The sequence below is a fragment of the Squalius cephalus genome (genome assembly GCF_949319135.1).
Source record: "Squalius cephalus genome assembly, chromosome: 25".
Lineage (NCBI taxonomy): Eukaryota > Metazoa > Chordata > Actinopteri > Cypriniformes > Leuciscidae > Squalius > Squalius cephalus.
The window spans coordinates 24559479-24584827 of NC_137146.1; the positions used below are offsets into that span (position 1 = coordinate 24559479).

Genomic DNA, 25349 nt, shown 5'->3' on the forward strand with positions numbered 1-25349 from the left:
CTCGGAGGACATTGAGCTATTGTCACTGTCGGTAAGACCTTACTATCTACCTAGGGAATTTGGTCAGGTGTTTGTCACTGTGGTATATATTCATCCCCGCGCTAATACTAAGGTCGTGGCAAATAAGATATACGACACAATGACTAAACTAGAAAACATGGCACCTGATGCACCGAAGTTTGTTCTCTGAGACTTTAACCCTTGTATGGTGTTCGGGTCTGTTGGACCCGTTTTCATTTTTTATCAAAAGAAAAATGATACAATTAATTATTTTTTCAAACTGAGACTCATTGGCCTTGGCTCATTTTCTGTGAGGAATATATATCAGAACACATTTTTAATGAAAACACACTGTACACCCCCCCTACACATTTATATTACACACAGGATGTTCGGGTCCACTGGACCCGGGGCTAATAAAAGTGTGGAAATTGTAGGTCCTGTGTACCTTTACTCTGTCCTCCTCCTGTCAGGGCCTGCTGTTAGTGTGTGTATGTTCTTGTATATGGTTTATGAGGACACAAATGTGTATAATGACATGGGTATTACAACGTAAACATGGTTTATGACAACATCTGTGTCCTCATACTAAAACATACTAAATGGTGTTTTTTGAAATTCAAAAAATGCCAAAAGTTTTCTGTGATTGGTAGGTTTAGTGGTAGGGTTAGTGTAGGGGGATATATTATACAGTTTGTACATTAGAAAAACCATTATGCCTATGGAGAGTGACCGTACACCACATATCCAAGTGAGTGTGTGTGTGTGTGTATGTGCATGTGTATGTGTGTGTGTGTGTGTGGGGGGGGGGGGGGGGGGGTTGTGTGTGTCTGTGTGTGTGTTGTGGGTGTGTGTGTTGTGGGTGTGTGTATGTGTCTGCATGAGTGTGTGTGTGCGTGCATGTGAGAGAGAGATTGTGTGTAAGTGTGAAAGAGTGCAAGAGTGAGTTTTGTGCTTCTACTCCTGCCATTCCCACACGAGGTTGCAATTCTTAAATGTGATCTAACAAAGGTAAAGAGAAAATATTGACCATATATGCTGTTTATATTGCTTGTAATTGGGATGAAGTAAACATCTGTTGAGTATTTTAATATAACATTTTTGATTGTGTTGAATTAAAAACCCAAAAATGCAGCGGGTCCACCAGACCCACGAACACTGGCTGAGTAACAAAAATATGAACACCACACAAGGGTTAATGGATGCTCAATCAAAAGCGTATTGCCCAATTACTATCAATACGTCAAGTGCCCGACAAGGAGGGATAAGACACTCGATCTATGCTTTGGGAATATTAAAGACGCTTATAAGGGCTACGCAAAACCACCCCTCGGAGACTCGGATCACAGTGGTGACTGACTATATTCGGTTTTGTGTGGACTGTATAATCCCAGAAAAAACTTTTAGGGTATTTCCAAATGACAAACCTTGGGTAAATAAAGAATTAAAAGTTGCATTGTACAGGAAAAGGACAGCTTTTGAGCAGGGAGACATGCTTAAAATGAAAGCAATTCAGAAGGAAATTAGACAGATAACAAATGACTGTAAACAGAAATATAAACAGCAGATTGAGACGAAAATGAGGGGGAATAACCTGAAACATGCATGGCAAGGGATGTATACAATGATAGGGAAGGAAGAGAAGAAAAGGCACATAGATACAAATGGAGATGATCAAGCATTTGCAAATGAACTGAATGGTTTTTATGCACGGTTCGAAACATCAGACTTTCTCCTGGAGCGTGATACCATTAGACAGCAGCTACAGTATGGTATTCCTCCAACTATTACAGCAGATGAGGTGCGTAGAGTTTTTAATAAAATTAATTCCAAAAAAGCACCAGGCCCTGATCAAATAAGTGGAAGGGTTCTGCAGAAGTGTAGTGAACAACTTAGCCTCATTTTCTGCCAGCTTTTTCAAAAGTCATTAGATACACACTACATTCCTAAAGCCTGGAAGTCCTCGCTCATAGTACCAGTACCTAAGGTAGCAAGACCAGCTGATTTAAATGATTATCGTCCAGTCATCCCCTAACATCAATCCTGATGAAGAGCCTAGAAAGAATTGTTCTGAGACATATTCTAAATGATGTGCAATGTAATATCGACCCTTTACAGTTTGCCTATAGAAACAAGCGGAGCACAGATGATGCCCTTCTGTATATGCTCCATAATATCTATTGCCATCTGGATAAGCCCAAACGATATGCCCAGGTTCTCTTTATAGATTTTTCCTCCGCCTTCAACACCATCAGGCCCCACATTATGATGGAGAGGCTGGGGCAGTTAGGGGTAAATCCTAACATAATCAGGTGGGTTGAGTCCTTTCTGACGGAGAGAACACAGTGTGTTAGGGTAAATGAGGCTGTGTCCTCCCCGATTATGACCAATACAGGATCCCCACAGGGCAGTGTCATCTCACCAGTATTGTTCACTCTTTACACTAATGAGTGTAGAAGTAATACATATGAGCATCTCACAATAAAATTTGCAGATGACACAGCAATAGTGGGGTTAATACAGAATAGTGATGAGACCAACTACAGGGCCTGGGTGGATCAATTCGCAGACTGGTGTAGGTCCAGCTGTCTTCTTCTAAATATAAAGAAAACAAAGGAAATAATAATAGATTACAGAATTGGGAGCCAGCCCCATCAGTGCTTGGTTATAAATGAAGAGGATGTTGCGATTGTAGCCGAGTACAAGTACTTAGGCACAATATTAGATAATTAGTTGCAATGGAACAGTAATACCGACACCATCTATAAGAAGGGGCAGCAAAGGCTGCATTTTATGCGGAGGCTAAGACAATTTAGAGTGGATAGAGATATGATGTTACTTTTTTATCACTCATTTGTGGAGAGCATTCTACTTTTTTGTTGTGTTGCCTGGTATTTCTCTTTGTCAGTGACCAACAAAAACAGACTGAGCAAGATAGTTAACTTGGCCAGCAAGGTTGCGGGGGAAAAACTAGACAGTATGGCTATTACCTGTGAAAGAAGGGTGTTGAAGAAAGGTCAAGCAATTAATAAAGATATGTCACATCCCCTACACCAGGCATATGAGTTGTTGCCATCAGGGAGGAGGTTTAGGCTACCCTCTTTCAAAACTAATCGAGCCAGTAAGTCATTCATTCCAATTAGCTTTACATTGATGAATAAGGAGTTACCTGCAGGACAGCACTTTAAATAGCACCATGCACTTTCTTTCCAGCTTGACTGTTACAGTATGCACAACTGCACTTTATTATCCTAGTTATGTGTAGTGGGGTTTGAGTCTTTTGTCCTGATGCTGTGTATGTGTGGGGGTGTGGTAGGGTGGGGGTGTTTGGGGTGAGGGAAATTTTGTTGTATATTTTGTTTTGTATTCTGTCTTGTCAAACTGTCATTGGGCCCTATTTTAACGATCTGAAACGCAAGTATCAAGCGCAAAACTTAACTTTGAAAAAAAGTAAAAAAAGTAACTTTGTGGGCGGGTCTTAGGCGCTGTTGCTATTATACCGGCGGGATAAATGACTCTTGCGCCCGACGCAAATCTAAAATGGGTTGGTCTGAAGTAGCTTCATTATTCATAGGTGTGGTTTGGGCGTAACGTGAAATAAACCAATCAGAGCGTCATCTCACATTCCCTTTAAGAGCAGGCGCGCTTGTTCTATAGCGGATTCCTATTATAACGGCGGATTTGCCAGGCGAGTGCCAGGAGCAGTTCACAGCTGAGGAGACCGACGTTCTCGTCACGGCCGTAAAAGAGAGAGAAGTTACATTGGGGATGGAGAAACACACCCAAATTAACTTCGGTTAAACAGGCGTATGATAATTTGGGTAAATGTGTAAGCTAGATGTCTGCTTTTATAATAAACTGTCTATCTATCTATCTATCTATCTATCTATCTATCTATCATAATAATAATTATGATTTGAAAACCGCTGCTTCTGTATAGATGAGAGAATCAAAGTGTATGCGCGTTGTGCACACTCTACATTGTTTATGGCCAAGCATGCGCCCATAAAATAGCATATGAATAACATGCGCAACGCGGAATTCAGTCAGTGGCGGAATTGTTTTCTAAACCTGCAAAATAGAATGAGGGAACGTTTGCGACGGAACACGCCTCCTCTTTGCGCTGAACCGCCCCGGGGAGCGCAAGTGTATTTCTTAGTTAACCTACGTGCGTCTGTGGAGGGAAAAGTCCGCTGTGCGCGGGTGCAAAATAGGAATGATACATGCGTTGGTGTACAAAGTCAATTGCGCTGGGTGCAAGATAGGGCCCTTATTGTCTTATGTATAAATGTATCAGACGTACTGTATGGTGCAGAACAATTTTCCGAAAGGATAAATAAATCTCTCTCTATCTCTATCTATGTTTAGTAATACAAATTATTAATACAAATCATTAAGATATTCAAAGTAGAAGAAATAATTGTTATTTTTATTTAATTATTATTTGTTTAATAACCTTTTTCTGTTTAGGTTGGGTGAAGGGATGAGGCGAGGACTCATGGATGCAGAAACAATGGGCTTTTTTATTAATAATAAAATTAAACAAGACAAAGAAAAACTACCTTGTAGGGGAAGACATGACCGGGAACTTGACTGGAAAGGAAACAACAAAGCAGGGCAGGAACATGCAAGGAAACACAGGAGTGGAACCTTTGACAAAGAACTGGCACAGGACTTCTAACCAGAGCCAGGACAAACAAACTAGTGGAGCCCCCAACGTGAGTTTTATAAGCGTTTATCTCAGCGTTATTTTATAACGTATCACCAGTATGACAGATGTAGCCTACCGCTATTATTTAGTTTTTCTTTTTTCCCCCAAAAAATATTCACAAACTTATATTTCATGATATGATATATTCCAATTGTCAAGTATGTCTGAGTGAATATGTTTTGTCATTTAAACACATTTATAATGATCATGTTAGATCTATGACGTGCAATGGGAGCCGCCATGTTAGTTTGCACAGCAATTTAAAGACTCGGATCTGTCGGATTTACATCACGTAAATTTCCATTTCTCACAAATTAGGCTACATAAAAGTAAGTGGCCAATGAACTGGGAGAAGATCGAGAAGAGACTCGATCGCTTTATATGATGAATATTCCGATTAAATTTAGGCTTTTATTAACAAACATTGATCAGTGAACATAAACAGAAGCTCAACCGAACCTGCTTAACGTATGAGAACAAACTTCTTGCTCAAACATGCTGAGTAACAGGAGAATAATCCTCACACGTCAAGCAAACATGCTTGAGTTTCCATTTACCACAACTGATGTGTGAGTTGATGAATGTTTATGTGTGAATAAAAGCCTAAATTCAATCCGTTCATCATATAAAGCAGTCTAGTCTCTTCAGAAAATTATTATTATCTGCTTGATTAGTTTTATGATCTCTTTATGAACTTTTTGAAGAGTCAAAGCGTCAGTTGCGGAGGGATAGAAAGCGCTCAGATATCATCAAAAAGATCTTCATTTGGGGAGAGGTCAAGTGACACATACACGCGATGGTTGACGGACTCTGATGCTCCTTCCAAACCTCCTTTCTTTTGCTAAATAACAATATATAGTACCAACAGCCAGTTAGTTCCTACTCTGTATTTTGTCAGCAAGCATAATGTATGGAAACAAAAAACAGGACTCCTCGCCGTCCACAACTCCCTCCAGGAAGAAAAAGATGAAGCTAGCGAGCACTGAGGCTAATCTGACAGATGCTATTGCTGAGGCGCTTTCAAAACAACAACTCTCGCTTGAAACTACGATTCAAAATGCGATTCGGTTGGCTATGGAGGATGTTAAATCCTCTCTGATTGAGCTCTGTCAAGAAGTGCAATCTCAAACGAACACGGTACGAGAATTGGTATCAAAGGTAGACAAGATTAAGGGTGAGACGCGGCAGATGAAGAATGATCTAAACGTGCACAACAGAGCAGCAAAGCCTCTCCTTGAAAATCGTGGAGTTAAAAGACAGGTCTCGCTGTGATAATGTGCGTTTGGTGGTACTGCCGCAGGGCCGGGAAGGGGATGACCCAATAGGCTTCATTCAAAAGATTCTTCAGGGAGCCAGGGAAGTGACGAAAACCGAACCAATTCGTGACCAGGAGTTCCTACTGTGTTTTTTCGCTGATTACAACGGGTTTACCTCCCGTAGACGACAGGCCTTCGGAAGTATTCAAAAGGGGCTGCATGCGCTGGGAATTCCAAACTTCCTCATATACCCCACCATCCTTCCTGTCAGTTTTGGTGGTAATCATCACTCATTTGATTCAGTTAAAAAAGCGGAGGAATTCTTAGTGGAAGCTCTTAATACTCATGCATCGGGTGCCAGATTAAAAAAAAAAAAAAAAAAATTCTCTTTCGGACAAATTGGTCAAACACTTATATTTATTTCATACATATAAAACATGGCTGTCACTACTGTTTATACTATGTATACTGTTGTTATACTACATACTTCATGTTCAATGGAAGAGGGTGGTTGATGCTCTGGTGAACGTTGACATTATGCCAGCAGCCATATTACCCTATAGCCCAAGACTGGTTGCCCACTGAAGCTAAGCAGGGTTGAACCTGGTTAGTACCTGGATGGGAGACCTCCTGAGAAAACCAGGTTACTGCTGGAAGAGGTGTAAGTGAGGGCAGCAGGGGGTGCTCACCCTGTGGTCTGTGTGGGTCCTAACACCCTAGTATAGTGACGGGGACACTCTATTGTCAAAGAGCACCGTCCTTCGGATGAAACGTAAAACCGAGGTCCTGACTCTCTGTGGTCATTAAAAATCCCATGGCATTTCTCATAAAGAGTAGGGGTGTAACCCCAGTGTCCTGGCCACATTCCACCCATTGGCCCTTGCCAATCATGGCCTCCTAATAATTACCATCCCATGAAATTGCCTCTATCACTCTCTCTCCTCCCCACCTATAGCTGGTGTGTAGTGAGCGCACTGGCGCCGTTATACTGTGGCTGCCGTCGCATCATCCAAGTGGATGCTGCATACTGGTGGTGGTTGAGGAGAGATCCCGACATGATTGTAAAGCGCTTTGGGTGTACAGTAGTACATATGAAAGCGATATTTAAATGCCTCATTCATTCAACGATGGTGGATGTTGTCACGGGCCCTTATAATGTTGGGGGATTCTGTGGCCTCTGATAGGGGGTATTTGTTCATGTTATTTCTATCTATCTCTTACAATGTTTTGGTTTTGTCACAGGTCAAGCAGATATATTTTGGTTTTGCAAAACGTATTCGCACCACTTTTTCATCAGATTATGGATCAATTAAAAATTATATCACCTAATATCAGAGGACTCAACAGTCCAAATAAGAGAGCCAAATTCTTGATCTACTTGCGCAGGAAAGCGATTGATATCACTCTAATTCAGGAAACACATCTAAAGAGAGCAGACGTTCAGAGATTATAGAATACATTTTATAGAGTTGCAACCTTTTCTACTAATACTAAAACTAAAACTAAAGGTACAGTTGTTTTGATTTCTCACGACTGAAACCTCAAGATTGACAGTGAAAGTCAAGATCAATATTGCAGGCTTGCATATTTTTGTACAAACATTAAGGGGAAGAACATAGCATTTGTATCAAATTCATGCCCCTACAATATTTGAGGCAAATTTTTTCCCACATGTAACTAGCCACTTGCTTTCATTGATAGACTGATATAATGCGGTGATAGATCCTGTATTGGATAGATCTTCCTCCTAGTCAAGTTCAGCTTAATTCCTCGGCTGCGCTTAATGATCTTGTAAAAGCACTGAATTTGGTCGATGTTTGGAGATCTGGGAACCCCTTGAGTAGAAACCTTTTTCTCGACATGGCATCTCTCTTATTCAAGAATAGACTATCTACTTTGCTCCAAGGAACTTCTGAACTCTTTTGACCAGACAGTGATACTACCAGCTATTCTTGCAGATCACAATTCTTTAATGGCAGAATTTGAATGTACTCCATTTGTTGAAATATATCCGCGGTGGCGATTTAATATCTCTCGTTTACAGAACAACCAGTTCGATGAAGACTTCAAATCTGGTCTGTCTGAATTTCTTTCATTTAATATTGGTTCGGTTGAAGACCCTATATTTGTCTGGAAACTACGAAAGATTTTATTAAAGATTTCTCAATAGCCTTTGCCACTAATGTAAAAAAGATGCAGAATCAGAGAATTGAAGAATGTCAAACACTTGAATTTAACTAAAATCTTCATTCTCTCATTCACATTTTAAGACGCTGCAGACCCTTAAAGCTGAATTGAACGATCTTCTGAGAAGGAAAGCTGAATTTGTGATTCACAGAACCAGACAGACCTATCCCATATGGAAAAGGTTTGCTAAAAACACCTGTGATTCTTATATGTTCCAACAGAATATTGTAAAGGACATATATGCTGCAAAAACAAAAATATAAATTGCATAATATTAATGTATTTTTAATCATGTATGTCATATATGTCCTACATACAACTAAAGCCATATCGATTTTTATGACGTAAAAACAGGAAAATAATGCTAATTTAATATGAATGTCCAGCATATCTCTTAAGATGTGTATAAAACACAGTGCAGTTTACCAATCAGTATAAGGCTGTACTTCACTCATGCTTTTGCTCTTATCTTGTCCTAAGTGGAGTATGCCTATAGTCAGTCATGGTTACATACTGTATAATCAACCTTAGATGAAACACAACATTTAAACTACATACACAAGCACACATTTTATTTACAAAATTATTTATTAGAGTGTATTCTACAAGATATAATTGCATGACCGAAAGTTAGAACAACAGAATTTTCATTTTTGGGTAAACTATCCCTTTAACTGAGAAAATAATCGGCTGTTTGGAAAAGTAAGGAAAAACTTATGTCTTCTTGTCTGGATCTTACATCCATCAGAAATGGCTTGTAGTGCAGTTTAGCATATATGATGGTGTTAGGTGTTAAATGACTAATATTTTTGTCTGAGATGCTCCAGTCTAAATCTCTAAATCCAGTCTAAGTCTCTAAGGCTGTTGAACGTCTAGGTTACAGCTGTAACCTCTGTTCCCTGAGAACAGGGAAAGAGACACTGCGTCGATTGGCACTAAGGGGAACGTCTCAGGTGTGACAGGTGTCTGAAATCACAATCAAATCACGGTAATCCTATTGACCGGCAACAGCCCATGACATCATCGTCATGCTAACCAGGAAGTATATAAGGGCGCCTTGCAAACATGACATCACCTTTACGTCTGAAGGGACTGTTTGGCAGGCAGGCCTCGAGGCATGGCGAAAAGACGCAGTGTCTCGCTCCCTGTTCTCAGGGAACAGAGGTTACAGTCGTAACCTAGACGTTCCCTTTCGAAAGGGAACTTGCACAGCGTCGATTGATGCTAAGGGGAACAATATACCATGCCACCATGCTAAGGGAAGTGCATACCCATTGGCAGTGACAACTGTCAAAACCAGTAAATTCAAATGAAATGCCAGAACCCCTCACCCTCAGGTCACACTGGGCTGTCAGTGACAGCATTCCCTACGGTCATAGCCCAAGCTATATGTTCCACAGGAAAACCTCCATAAACACTGCTTACCTGGGCCTGCTCAAGGGCCTAGGACCACAGCTTTAAATTTAGAAGGGGTCCCTTTTAAGGAATGTGGCTAGGGAACCCGAAGGAGCCCCAGCCAATCACTATTCAGGGGAACATACTCACCCGAAATGCCACCAGGAAGGCCTGACCTGGCGTCACTTACATTGGACACTTCAGTCTAGCCAACTTCCTGTCTGTCCAAAGACAGACCCTCTGGACACTTGCCTTTAGGTACGGCATCCAACCCGAGGGACTGTGAAGCTGACAGTGAACCACTCGGCCTGGACCTCAGAGACAGGGTATCCTGGAGAACATGACTCAGCATAGTGCTTACAACCCTTGCTAGCGAGGGGAGTTTCTCTGCTCGGCCCACAGATCTACCCAGTGTTTGTTTTTCAAAAAACTGAGGAGGCCTGAAAAGGCTTAAGGGATGATCTAACTGGGAGGCCTCACTAGAGGCCTACGACCGTCTGACCCGACTCAGGAGGCCGAGTACTCATAGTGACCCTCAGTGAGGGGAGCACATGGTCTGTTCGGTAGGCAAACCAGGCTGTAGTCTAGATAAAAGAGGTTCTGGGAGGGAACCAGTAGCAGAAAATTACCATTAGTCATGCTAGGGCGCAAGCTCACCTTCAGAAGCTGCCTGCTAAGGCCATCTGAACTGATAGTAAGTGGCCACTAGCTGCCAGAACAACTAGGGAGGCCTGGAGGAGCCTACTACCTGCCTTCAAGGAGGCCTGGAGAGGCCTACTATCTGATAGCAAGCTAAAACATATAGCAATGGTTATTGCTATGAACCCTGATTCTGGGTGTCAGTCTCAGGGTGGCCTGCTAAGGCCTGCCAGTCTTAGGGCTCAGTCTCGGAGCGGCCTGTTAAAGCCGGTCACCTGAAAATTTTATTTAGGTGAGAAACTGACTGCCATGGGCGAGTAAGGTTTGGGACTGAGCTACATGGTGGCCTGATAAGGCCAACCGCCTGACACTGATCAATCCTATTCGGCTGATCATAATCAGGGCGTGCCTCCAGAGAGGCCCACTGAAGCCAATTGTCTGATTGGCCAGCGAATTAACAGTCGAGCACCCCATGATGGGGCTCAGGGTCAGGGAGGCCTTGCTATTTAGGTCAGCACCTGACCATCAACACTACTGTTTGTATACCCCGTCACTCAAGACTCACTTAGAGGATTTGAGAGGCCTGAAGCAAGTCAGTGCTGTCAGCCAAATTCATACTGCCGAGGACTCGCCATTAGGGTGGCCTGGTCGGGCCTACTAGCTGATAGCCAGTCTATTCTGCAACAAACATACACCGTTGGGAACCATATTACACAAACACAAATATTGAGGCCACCCACAGGAGGCCTAATAAGGCTAGCTACCAGGTCGCAGCTATAATGTATGTCCCACAACGTTAGGACTCCCTTCCGAAGACGCCTGTTTAAGGCCTACTACTCATCAGTGAGTCTACTGCCTGAACTACTAAGGCCAACCACCTGAGGTAAGCTGGCCTACAGATCCCTCTTGGGGGCTGCCCGGTCAAGGAGGCCTGCTGAGGCCTACTACCTACTGTAACAGCACAGCCTTCGTTGGCAAATAAGCTGTTTACACAGCGCCTACAGCATCCTGGTACATAATCACATTGCCCATGGCAGTGTACTCAGCAAGAACACAACACCCTTTAAGCAAGGGGAGTACAACATATGCCACTCTGCCTCAACGGAGTCAGAGTCAGGGGCCTACCATCTGTATGCATGGGCGTCAGCTCATGGCAATGCTCTGGCTTCATGGGAGCGTACTTCGAAATCCAAAAAGAAGTGAAGGTTAAAACTTTCCGCTCGACCCGAGCCATAATGGTGCGAGGTAGGATAATACAGAACTGAAAGTGAAGTACTCAGACCTACCCTTTATAAACAGGGGAATACCACCACCTAACCCTGAAATTTAACAGGGTGTGGGCCCACCAGCAGCTCTAGATGTGACCGAATTTTATCTGCGTCCAGCCTAGGGGAGTGGGGCTTATTTGTAAGTTAACCACCTACAACCTGTCGCTTGAGCGAGGTGAGTGGAGCCTCTTCTGGCGGCCCAAGTCCATATGCTAGTTCTGCATAGTGGGGTCAGGCAGACAAAACCCAGTCTCATTGTGAGGCGAAAGACGGCCTAACCCTGCTCAAGAAAGACCCATTGTTCTGGGGAGGTCTCATGCATAACCAAGGGTCTTTATAAATTATCCCTCTGCACCAAACTGCATTACTCTTCTTGCCCCAGAACACAGAAAGGGGACGGGCCTTGGCCTAACGACTCCCATGGGAGGAGACTGTCATATAAGGATGCTAAAAGACTACATTCACAAAGTGAAGGGCCAGAGGCAGAAATGCTTTAGCAGAAGGCCTCCACTATCCCTAGTATAGCCTAGGCCAGCTACAGAGGCCCTGGTGAGGGCCAGCCTGTAAGCATAGATCTACCTGAAGGCTCGGAGGAGCCACAACCTCCAAGAAAGTTTACTCAACAAGGGGCTGCAAAACCGCTCAGCCTAACTGAAAACCCAAACAGAGCTCAAGGGGGCGATGTACTCAGGACCAAAAAATGTCACGGTCCTGTGGGCTGGACATAAGATCTATCTGAAGCTCCAGCGTCAGTCTATACTCCAAAAAAAAAAAAAAAAAAAAAAAAAAAAGTAAAATTTTTACACTTTTTAAGAGAGACCAACTACTCTACCCTGAGGTGGCTAATAGCCTGAGGGCTAACACAGATGTGTGTAGAAAAAACTAGCAGCAGCATAAACATTTCCATTCTTCTTTCTAGAATGACGTTCTGCCACTTAACTCTCCACTAATAATATATTCATATGAATGAGTAGCGGCCTCAAATGCTCTCACCATGAGAGGAAGCCTAAGCTATAAACATAGTTTACAACTAGAATGAGCGGTGGCACACCTCAATTTATCTTATAACGACAACAAGGGAAGCCATCACATACTCACAAAACAAGCCCATACAACTGGTACTTCTCTCTATCGTTCTAGCCACCTAACAGGGGGACTTCAGGGCCCTAATAACCAAAAATAAAATAAAAATGACCTAACATTATGACATTGACATGACCCCATAACTCTATACAGGGAATGAGGTCTGCAGAGAGATACATTTTAGAGTTAGTTGCAAAGTAGTAATAAAAATAGTAAAGTTAGTAGTAAAAATTACTCTAAAACAAGACCAACTCAGCTCATCTGTGGCGTGCAAAGTGAAGACTCATCAAAACGTTATTTGCCGAACACCGGCCTGACCCGCTGCCATGTAAGCTCTGCCATTCAAACGGGATGTTGCTTTAAGCGGTTTGGATGGCAGGGTTGGAGCTCTCAGTGTCGATGCCCGCTCAGACGCGAGATAGTTCGAGAAAGTCTCGTCGATGGGCGGCATCGACACATACCCATGTTCCCCTATCCCCTCAACATCAGCGAAACTAGCCCAGTGTCCGTATGGAGATCAGGAAGGAATGGAAGGCTCACCTGAGCTGGTGGCTTATGGCCGGGGAAAAATAGATCGTCAAGCCTTCCGCGAGCAATCTCTCCCCCAGAGCACTTCCAAGGCAACCGCAGCCTGCCTGCAGTGCGATCCATCACAGCATACACGGGGCAGAGTGGATGAGAGGGTTCAGAATCTATCTGAATTTCACCACCCTCATAAGCCATCTCCAGCTCATCCTGATAAGCACTCGCTGGGCTAGGCGGAGGAGAGAAATCCTCCACCTGCAGCTCACCCTTGTCAGCCGCCAAACCATCTGATAGGGTTATCCCCCTCTCAAAGCACGAGCGGGACCCGAACCACGAGGTCCAGAAGCTGAACCCTCTTTGCTCGAGAAGAGGGCCAGACAAGAGCGGAGCATTCTCAAGGGAAAACGCTCACAGTTTGCACAGGCAGCTCCCTCGAGAACTGCCTGTGCGTGCTCTTCACCCAAACAAAAAACGCACAGCTCGTGTGTGTCACCCGGTGCCAGATATCTTGGGCACGGGTCTGCACACTTCTGGAAGCTTTGCTTCTCTTACAGACAGAACAGTCCCTGAAGACGAAAAGATGATTGTCATGTTTGCAAGTGCCCTTATACTGTATACTTCCGGGTTCGCACGACAATGATGTCATGGGCTGTCGCCGGTCAATAGGATTACCGTGATTTGATTGTGATTTCAGACACCTGTCATGCCTGAGGCGTTGCCCTTAGCATCAATCGACGAAGTTCAAAAGGGAACTCATTGACGTACTGAAAAAGACACTGACGCATTATCGCAGTGAGGCCTTTTTTGAAGACGTTTGGTCAAAGATACTTAAGACATGTGAAAAAATTGACATTTCAACAACACTTCACATCTGAAAGCAGTCAAAACAGGTAGCTATGGAATTTCAAAATTCCATCATTACTTCCACACTTGGACACTATGTAGAACCAGATTGCAAGAAAACTTTTCGAGTCAAAGTGTTCTACCCTGTCTCCATGATTAGGGAAATAGAAAGACGTTTTTCAGATACCAATTGCAACATCATGAAATGCATCCAGGCTCTAAATCCATCAAGCAGTAGCTTTTTGAGGAAGGAAGAGATTGTCATTTTGGTTAATGCTTCTGAGTCAAATGTTGAAGATATTAAGCATGAGCTTCACTAGGTAGGGGGAGTATTAGAATGGGGATGAAAAGAGTACTAGGTAGGGAGAGTATTAGATCAACTTAAGATGAATGGAAAAGAAAGTCCTACTACTTTGATGGAGTTTGTTTGTTCATTTTACTGGAACCATATAAGAATGTTTTCTTTGAACTGTTTAAGTTGTGCAAAATAGCTGTTGTGTTAGCAGCACCACATGTGAATAATTTTTTTTCAGCTCTGAAGATAAAATCACCTAAGGGACTGTTCGTTTTTTATTTAAGGGGCCACCGAAGGAGTTTTGAGATCTGTAGTCAAAAAACACATGACCCTCCCTTCGCCAGCAATAAATTAATTGATAATTTATTGATAAGCCCTATCATTTATTGATAAGCCTACTTCTGTACTGGTTTGCGCTTGGCAAAGATGTTCAGATAGCCATTGTTTTTTTTTTTTACAACCATAAACTCTTGCTTTCTCATCTTACTAGGGCTGTAACGATAGACCAAACCTACGATTCGGTTCGTATCACGATTTTTGATTTTAGATTAGAAAAAAATCATGTTTTCGTTGCTGATGCGCTGTGACGCGTTCATCTAAAAGCTGTCACAAAGAACCAGCAAAAGTAATGATTATGAATATGTCAAATATAACAAGGAGACATTTTAATTGTTTATTAATAAACAAGTGTTTTCTGTGTCGACTGCAAAGATAAAGTTGACGATGCGTCGCGATCTTCGCAGTAGTGAACGCGCCAGAGAGAAATGCACATTTCATACGGATTACATAAGAGAACAGTCTGTTTTCTTTCGTTTTGAATTGTTCTGTTTAAAAGTAGACATTTCTATTTCTCAGGTCTGTGAGGCAAGTAGCCTAGCCTACCTTGCGCTGAGTTTCGGTTCATTTATTAAGAGTCCAGTTCACTCGCCGGCGCCTCTGTGTCATGATTATCTATTTTCTACTATATTTACTTAAATCCAGGCAATTGGTTGATGAAACATTGATTAAAATTAAGATACAATTAATAAAAAACGAAATTCACTTTAAAGACAGGCTTTGTGCTTTCTGTTTGAGGTCTCTGTGATTTTTTTAAAGTCGCTTTCAGAGCAGTCATGTCCGTAATGGAGAACTGTCACGCCCTTAACCCTCTGGGGTCCTTCGGGTCCAAATGGACCCGAAGCATTTAAATAAAAAAAATTAAAAAATCATAGCTTCATCGGAATGGTCCGAAATTTGGTGACTTTGTTGGTACTTGGTATATGAACACCCAAAAAAATTGGGGACAGGATTTGAATAGTCTAAGTGGTTGTAAAAAAAATATGGACCAAATGGACCCCCATAGGAAATGAAAGGGAAATTGGCAAAATTGTGACAATACAGAGTTTTTTTGTGTGTACAATCTACAAATCAGCCACGATCCAGAAAAAAAGCACACAACAGTGAAGGGGTGAATCTATAAAACATCAAGAGTGCAAAACAGACACATCCACACAGACACACACACACACAAACACACTTTTATACACATACACACTAATAAATTCAGATTACAAAAATCTGTTTTGAATTTTTAAAAATCACAGCTTCATCGGAATGTTACGAAACTAGGTGACTTTTATGGTATTAGGTATGTGAACACAAACAATATTGAGGTCATGATCCAAGCATGCTAAGTGGTCATCACACTTCTTAATTATAAATCATAAAATGATCTCAAAACACCAAAAAAGAAAAGAAAAAATATTATAAAAAACTTATATTATAATAAGATTCTTTTTTATATATATTAATCCCGCCCTCCGGGTCCATTTGGACCCGAAGGTCCTGACTGTGACTGTTAAACGAAGGACCCCAGAGGGTTAACATTGTTTTGTTTTTGTTTTGTTTTTTTGTTTGTTTTTTTTAACATAAATGCGAACACGAAAAATAAAATAAAAAGAATATTTTATGTTCTGTGGAGGCCGACACTTCTTCTTCCGGTGGGTATATATATTTTGGTTTGCGCAGTGTAATTCATAGAATTACTAAAAAATATTTTGCCACATAAAAGTCCCTCATATTAAATATAAAACGCATGTGTAGACTGATATTTTTCTAATGTCTTGACTCCTTTATTAAGGGAGTATATATTAACAGACGTTTCAATATATTGGTATTAAATGCATTTTCTGAGAATTTATATTTCAAGTTTTGACTGCAAATGTCACCTCCATAGCACTGGAATTGCCCAATTTTAACGAATTTATCCTCAACTAGTTTTTTGGTCTAGGTCTACGTATTTTAACTTGAATAATAGCCTACTAATAGTAATTTAAAGATGTGGTAGCCCTACATCTTACACATCACACTCCACTGTTATGGTGGCAATTTCAGTATATCTCTAACATTATTGTGGAAACAAAATATGGTAGTAGCGCTATCGCGCTACAGTGCACATTCTATCAGCTGCAGTTCTGGCAGTTCCAATACTGTAAAACTCGACGTACATTCACATCACATAATGCAGCGGTAGAGTTACACTCACAGGACACTGTGCACTTATTCTCAATCACAAACGTTCATTATTTGCTCGTGCTTTAAAGCTTTGCCGGGTAAACATTTCATTGGCGTTCTGTTCTGACATGATGCACTTTTTCTGAGCGCGTACTGAAGTGCACGCGCACTGTCAAACAGCGCCAAACTGGATTTTTGTTGGGTCAGACCCATCTGATATAGATGGGGGGCTGATTCCGCGAGAGCAACGTGGAGCTACATGTAAAAGATATGCAGCAAACAAGCCACTTTGAAATGTTGCTGTTTTCAAGAGTATAAAAGTTGGGTGACCCTCCCCCTAGACTAAAAAAAGTTGGATGACCCTCCCCTCAACAAAGAATAAAAAGACATGACCCTCCCCTATTTTCCTCCGGTGGCCCTTTCCATAAATACCGAACGGTCCCTAAGGGCTACAATGGCAGAGAGTAGATTGTCGAGTTTGGCTATTCTCAGCACTGAGTCAAAACACACCAAGGCCTTGAAAGATTTGCTGAACAACATGGTAATCGCTGCATTTAGCTGCTGTAGATTCAATTCACTTGCATCCTTTAGAGGTCAATAGTAGATAATATGTCTGCAATTGGACACGTATACCAAAGTCATGGACATTTTTAATTTGTTGGACAATTTAATAGATTGCTGGTCATAAGCTTGTTACACCAAAATGTGTGATTTCGTTTTTTGTTTCATCCAAGTTTGGTGGTTTTGTAAGAAAAAAAAAAAAAAAAAAAAAAAAAAAGAACAAAGACTTTTTTTTTGGCTTTTCATCCAAAATCCAAGATACTTGACTTAAAGGGTCTTTTGTTGCTGTAGTTGCACTAAACTTCTTGATTTTGTTTTTTGTTTCATCCAAGATATTTGATGACTTTAGAGGATTATTTTGTTGTTCTTGTTGCACTGAAACCTGTGATTTATTTTTGTATGTATTTTGTATATATTAATTTATATGTTAGGAGATATTACACAACAAGAGTAGCGAACTTCATCCGTCTTGTAAACTCATTCACTTCCATTCTTGCACATTACATCATTCCACAACACTTCAAAATAGTAATCAACAATAATACAATTCTTCTCATGAACACAACACACATAACTGAATAGTTATATACACTGCATGCAATCTGGATGAGTGATGGCAGATAGATACATGTGTGTTTACGGTTATTCCTCCAACTATGGTGCATAGTGCTCTGTGTGATATTGAAAGTGCAGAAATGCTGTTGAACAGAATCAAGCAACTGAAGCAGTTCATTTGGAGAGAAAAATTAACTTTGACAGTCATCGAACAGCCTTAATGAGAGCTAAGCTCTGAAAAATCCTGCTTCTATTTTGGTCCACTGCCCCACTACTGACAAATAGACACTTGTTAATATATTTAGGTTTTTTAAGGACAGATGCATCAAGAGTTGGCAATTACTCCTTAAAGCACAAACTGGTTTAGTTAGACCTATTACAGACATCAAAACAAATCAGACCTAGGATGGGGAAATAAGTTCAAAATGACTAATAATAATTAAATGACTTAAAGGCCTACAGTACTTCTCTTGTGAAGTTAAAGGGATAATTCAACCAAAAATGAAAATTACCCCATGATTTACTCACCCCCAAGCAATCCTAGGTGTACATTACATTATTCTTTCAGACATTATATTAAAAAATGTCCTGGCTAATCCAAGCTTTATAGTGGGAGTGAATGGCTGGTGAAAATTTGAAGCCCAAAAAAGTGCATCCATCCATTATAAAATTACTCCACACGGCTCCGGGGGGTTAATAAAGGCCTTCTGAAGAGAAACCATGGGTTTTTGTAAGAAAAATACCCATATTTATAACTTTATAATCTAAAATAACTAGCTTCCACCAGACGACCATACGCATACTACGCAAGTCGACTTGAGCCACAAGAGTAATACGCATGTATGACGTATAGGAGTATCGTAAGCTTAGAAGCCTCTCGCGGTTTAAACAAATAGGGCTGTGCAACAAACTGAAGCTCCTCTTCTATTATATAAAAAGTCCTCTGACATTTCTCTTCAAAATTTGTAATTCGCAACAGGTGTTTTGTTTTTCTCTTTCCACTGAGCTTCCGCTTTCGTCATTACGTTGTGCGTTGGGTCAGGGGTTAGCCTTCCACCGATGCGTACGGTCATCTGCTGAAGCAAGTGATTATAGTTTATAAAGTTTTAAATATGGGTATTTTCCTCGCACAAACACGTGGCTTTGCTTCAGAATGCCTTTATTAACCCCCTGGATTATGGATTACTATTATAATGGATGGATGCACTTTTTTGGGCTTTACATTTTCACCAGCCATTCACTCCCATTATAAAGCTTGGAGGATACATTTTTAATATAACTCCGATTTTTTTTTTTGAGAAAAAAATATACTTTTTATACATTTGAAAAACCTTTGTAAGCTGAACACTAAAGAACAATATTAACTATTGAGCGGTGGTGCGCGCGTTCATGTAGGTAGGCTAACATGTAAGGGACCTAAAGCGCACCTAAAAGCTGTCACAAAGAACCGGCAGATATAGCAAGGATATAGCAAGGATACAGCAAAGATATAGCAAGGATACAGCAAAGATATAGCAAGGATACATTTCAATTGTTAATTAATAAACAAGTGTTTTCTGTGTCAAAGATGAAGTTGCCGATGCTGACTCGCGATCTTCACAGTAGTGAACGCGCCAGAGAGAAATGTACATTTCATACAGATTACATAAACAGAGAGCAGTCTGTTTTCTTTCGTTTTAAATTGTTTTGTTTAAAAGTACACATTTCAAGCTTTCTATAGATATATTTCTCAGGTCTGTGAGGTAGCTTATACGCTGAGTTTCGATCGGTTAATTTATGAGATGAACTCCAGTTCACGCGCCAGCGCCTCCGTGTCCTGATTATATTGCCTGCTATATTTATTATTAATTAAATCCAGGCAATTGGTTGATGAAACATTGATTAAAATTAAGATACAATTAATACAAAACGAAATTCACTTTAAAGAAAGGCTTTCTACAAAAACAAACTTAATGAAGTGGCCAAAATCATGTCTGCTCAAGTGTTTTGGAGGAGGCGTGGCTTTAGAGAGTGCTTTAAAGGGTGGTTTATATCTCCCAATTTTTACTTTATTAATCGCAATTGCGAGTTTATATTTTGAGGGGAAAAGTATAAGAGAAGAAAAATCTGAATTGCAAGGTATAAACTCATTATTATACAGAATAACAAGTTTTTCTGATATTTTTCAAAAAACTCGGAATTGCAAGAAAAAAAGTCAGAATTCTGAGACATAAACCTAAAATTACTTTTTTTTTAATTCTTTTGTTTCATGGCTTCAGTAGACTGCTACTCTTTTGGTCTTTCTGTGTCTTGCTTGCTAATGTCGGCCACTTCCAGGGCTGTGTTCTGTGACTAAGTGCCTGACAAAAAAAATAAAATAAAAGTGAAATACTACTATTGATAACCGACAAAGGGCAACAGTGTTTGTTTATGAACTGCAGCTCGGAAAAGATAACCGTGTCGCGCATAACATTCGTTTATATGCACTTTCCAGCAAAACATCTGTGGGGACCAGTACAGTATGGGCGTGATGACACTCCTCATTATAGGTGCACATACTTTTAAAACAAGACAATGATTATCTAGTCTCCAAGTCAAGGTTTAGTTACAACTCTGCAATAAAGCAAGATGGAAAGCAATGTATTGACATTGACTATTGATTTATAAGCTATATTAAAACACAGTGACATGCTATGGCAAGCCATTTTAGCTTTTATTTATTTACAGGATGCATTTTTGATATCAATAATTAAATTTGTACTACTTAAAATATGAATTCTTGATATTAAGAATGTACTTTTTCTAGAAACAATGTCTATTTCTGATATCAGGAATTAAATGTTCATTAGTACTAGTTAAAGGAGGGAGGATTGTAGTGGGAGCACTGGGGTGTCAGGTGTGACTGTGAGGCAATGGCAAATGGTTTACATGGCTCATGGGTCAGGCAGGAGGGCCCCTTAACAGAATTTTGCTTAGGGCCCAGGATCGGCTCTGCCTACACCCAAATGGTCTATTGAAAAAATTACATGTGATCAAGGACCTTTGCATGCCATTGGAAAGACTGTTCTATCTGGACTAAGGTATATTACACTAAAAGCATGCTACTTTTTCCACAAGCCTGATGAATGTGACTGTGGCAACATTTTATGCTAGTTCTTGCACTTATTGCAGCAGTTTAGAAATAACATGAATGTGCTAAAAGCCCCTTACATAAAAGGCATTACATTTTTTTTTTAAAACCCTATATATATAGATATACTGTATATATATATATATATATATATATATATATATATATATATATATATATATATATATACTGTATATATATATAAAAACTGTTTTAATGTAACAAAAGTAAATTATGTTAATAAAAAGTTTTAATAAAAAAAAAAAAAAAAAAAAAAAAAACTAGGACATAAAAGTGCCCAAACGGAGGAGACCTCTATCTACGGAATCCCTCTTTTATCACTCACTTCTTCTGGTTAGCTTCTGATAACCTTTTTATCCCTGTATGCCTTGTGCTGTTTATCTCAGAAAAGAGGTTATCAAAGAACTGTGAGGAATGTAACAGAAATAAGTGGCAACAGAGGAGAATGCAAAGCTTTTAATAAAAAAAGGTGTAAAGTGTCTGAATGTTAGATAAAGGAAGTCAGTTCTGCACTGGGGCCCATGTGGGGTCATAAAGTTACAGAGAGCCCGCAGCAACACTGAACACTTCCTGTTATAAGAAAGTCTTACTAAAACTTGAGAAAGAAAAAAGCATTGAGCCAACTTAGATGTTGGTCTGGATGGTATATTTGTCATAATTACCTGACATTAATATGTTTACCTAGATTGTATCTCTGATGGAAGAAATCCAGTAAATACTCTGTGATATAATTTATCCTGTGGTAGATGTCTGCATAGCAGTCAATGGGTAGTATTGCAGTACTAGAGAGCGACATGGAATAATATAAAAATACAGAGGTGTAAAGCAAGTGTAAACGTTGCCATTGTGTTCCATTTTTAACATAATGCTGTTTAAAAAGTAGGCGAAGTGTGAAAGAAATTTCAGTGATAACCCTACTCTTAAAATAACTGTTTGTTGAAGGTACACTCTGCTACTTTTGGCGCTAAAGTGGTAATAAACAAAACTGCATTACAAGATAAATTGAATTCGAGCAAAAATAAACTCCGGAATTTAATTTTGGTTATACTGTCCATCCCTATGAGCAATGATTGAAAGATGATCAAATAAGCTCTACTTCAACATTTAAGCATTTGGTAGACACTTTTATAAAAACAACAACTTACTTTCTCTAGCTGAGTCACAAGAACTGTACAGATGTTGAGGAGACTCAATGAAGAGTTGAACTTGGTTCAATGGATTCTAGTAAGTTCTGTGAACTATCAGACTATTTTTTTGTGAAAATCTCTTAATAATGTTGTCGTTTGTATGGCTCATGCATGCAGAGACTGTTACAGTTAGATAACCAGTGCTGGCAGCATGAGAGCTAAACATGCTCCACCCTTCCAGCTCTGTGTACATCCTTCCTTTCACATCTGAAACCACATTGCCATTTCAATGGCCAAAAGAAAAAAAAAACAAAAGAAAAAAAAAATCTGCAGACTGTGAAAAACAGGGCTATTACAGTTAACTAAAACTAACACCATAAAAAAAGTTACTTGAAATTAAATAAAATTGAACTGAAACTAAATAACAAAAATAAACTTATTTTAACATAAAAATGTATATATAAAAAACTACATAGACAATAAAAATGACAGAAACAACACAATTACTAAAACTTTTCAAACTATTGATAACCATACTAGTATCTCAATAATACTTAAATAACACTGTATGAAACATGCAAGAAACAATTCTATACCATTTTGCAGAAGTGTCACCACATTTTTCGAATGAGCCTGGGTTGATATTTGCCCTGGGAACCATAATTCTTAGTGTAAAACTGCAGCTGTTAAATTAATAAATATAAATTGAATGTGTTTTTAAAAAAGGACTACATCTTCAATTAAAAAAAGCTTTAATGCCAGTAACACTTTATCAAACTTTGACAAGTTAGCTTAAAAGAGAAAATATCTGGGCAGAAATTCCAGTTTCCTTTAAACAGTGAGATCAGGTTGGGGCTCAAGGCTTGATATGCATGACAAAGTGAGTTTGACAGAGCCTTTAGGGCCAGAATGAACCTATCTTCTCCAGCCACAGCTTGCTATGCCATGCGATTATTATTCTGCTCTTCAATTATTCAAAAGCACTCTTAAATTTTGATCACCTGCATAGGAGTTGAATAATTTTTAAAGCAGACATAGAGAAGGAGGAGGAGGTAAGAAAGGAAGAAGAGACGACAGGATGTTGTAATCAAGGCGTATGCGAACAAAGGATGTCTCTTTCTTTCTCGTACATCCACCCACACTTACTCCTGCCATGCCGTTTTGGTTTCTTACATTCAGAGACAGCTGTTTCCCATTCCAAAGATTACAGAGCATATTAGAAGGCCAGGCCAGAGTAATGTGATTCTGCCAGAAACAGAATGAGACCTTTCATCAGAAGTGTTCATGTTCATTTTCTAACGGCTCTACAGACAGAGAGAGAGAGAAATGAGTCACTGGTACCAGATCCTCAGTATTCAACCTTCTGCTGCTGAGCCTGAGAGTGACAGAAAATGCATTGAAGAGGGGTAATACATGGCAAGTACTCCAAAACTTAGTTAAGGGAAATCTGCATCATTGTTTTCATGGCTGCATCTCAAAGTGAGTGGTGCTAAAAGTGTGTTCAATTTGATCTGAAACAGATGAACGTGAATCTGACATAATTTTATTACATTGATTGTTGTGAGTGACAGCGCATGTTTCGTGGTCAAAATGAACACAGATTGACATGAAAATGTAGTAATCTCACCGTAATGCATTTAATTAAATACTACTATTTTTCACAGTCATCTTTTTACTTTAAGACCGGGGTAAATCAAGGAAAACTACAATTTACTTCAACAAGGAACAACATAATGAACAACACTCGTCTCATTCGTGGAGGTGGAAAAACAAGTTCTTTGTGAGATACAATATTGTATTAAAATTTAAATGCAAACGAAAAGGCATGAGAGTCTGTTGTTTTTGTCAATTTTAAGTTTTAATTTAAAATGTTTGCGATTTTAATACAAGTACATTGTTAAATATTTTACCACTTGCTTGAGCAACTTAATATATAAATCTATATAGAGGTAATGCATTGAATAATACGTTGTTTAAATTGTGTTTATAAACGTGAATACGTCTATTAAAGAGTGTATTTGTATAAAGAGAATTGAAATAAAAGTTGCTGATAAGTTCTGGATTTGAAATAAAAATTGTGAGTATGTGTTTGTGGTACAGCCGCGGATCAGTTACACAATGCAAACACAGCATATGTGAAAGCAGCGCGTGCTGCTCCTGCACCGCATTCGCACTGCACACAGAGTATGAGTGAAACGGGCATTAACCTCAGCTTTCTCATCTTACACATCACACTTCACTGTTATGGTGGCCATTTCAGTAGATAAAAATAATAAGCATGGAAACTAAAATATGGTAGTATCATGCTACAGCGCACATTATATTAGCTGCAGTTCTGGCGCCTCAGTCCCAATACTGTAAAACTCGACCTACATTCACACCACATGTTAATGCAGCGGTAGAGTTACACTCACAGGACACTGAACTTATTCACAATGCTTTAAAGCTTTGCCGGGTAAACATTTCATTGGCGTTCTGTTCTGACATAATGCACTTTTTCTGAGCGTGTACGCCCCGAAGCGCGCACGCACTGTCAAACAGCGCCAAACAGGATTTTCGTTGGGTCAGACCCATCTGCTAGCGATGGAAAAATATGCACAAAACAAGCCACTTTGAAATTTTGCTGTTTTCATGAATAGCCTACAAAAGTAGGGTGACCCTCCCCCTAGACTAAAAAAAGTTGGATGACCCTCCCCTCAACAAAGAATAAAAAGACATGACCCTCCCCTATTTTCCTCCGGTGGTCCATTCCATAAATACCGAACGGTCCCTTATTAAGCCGAGCATTTTCAGCAGGAGATAACTCCAGATTTCTGCCCCGTTCACAAATATATACTGTGAGGATGTACCAGCAGCCAGTTGACATGATAAAGGGCAGAAATAGCACAGTCCAGAGTGGTTTTAATTCCAAAAGGTGCAAAAATATCAACATCCAATGGAAATAGTGAAGTAATAGAAAACAACAGATTAACAAAAGTTATAATACCAAAGAAAATAAATCAAAATAGTTTACAAGACACAAATGTAAGTTGGCTATGCCAATGTACAGGTCCACAAATACAAACAAAATACCACACCAACCCTCTCCACTAAAATGGCTGCCTCTTTTATAGGCATTAGCTCCTCCTATTTTTGGAAAATACCATTTTACGGAGAAACCTATAAATTACAAAGAGGTGACAAGACATAAACAAACAAACTGTCATGACATTTCAACTCTAAATCATACATAATTTATATCCAGTACAATTTAAAGGGCTCAAAACAATGAAGAAAAAACA

At 39.9% G+C, this 25349-nt stretch overlaps 1 protein-coding gene across 3 annotated transcripts in view; it reads right to left on the reverse strand.

Moving 5' to 3' along the window:
* The window catches only part of LOC307153992 (NXPE family member 3-like), a 74439-nt gene extending 52172 nt beyond the window's left edge, over positions 1–22267 (reverse strand). The window contains exon 1 of one of the 3 annotated variants that reach the window (XM_079863859.1): positions 22087–22267. The gene's annotated coding sequence lies outside the window, so the exon portion shown is untranslated. The remainder of the gene's footprint in view (positions 1–22086) is intronic. The other 2 variants (XM_079863860.1, XM_079863861.1) reach the window with 2 other exon arrangements.
* Between the last annotated feature and the right edge of the window lie 3082 nt (positions 22268–25349).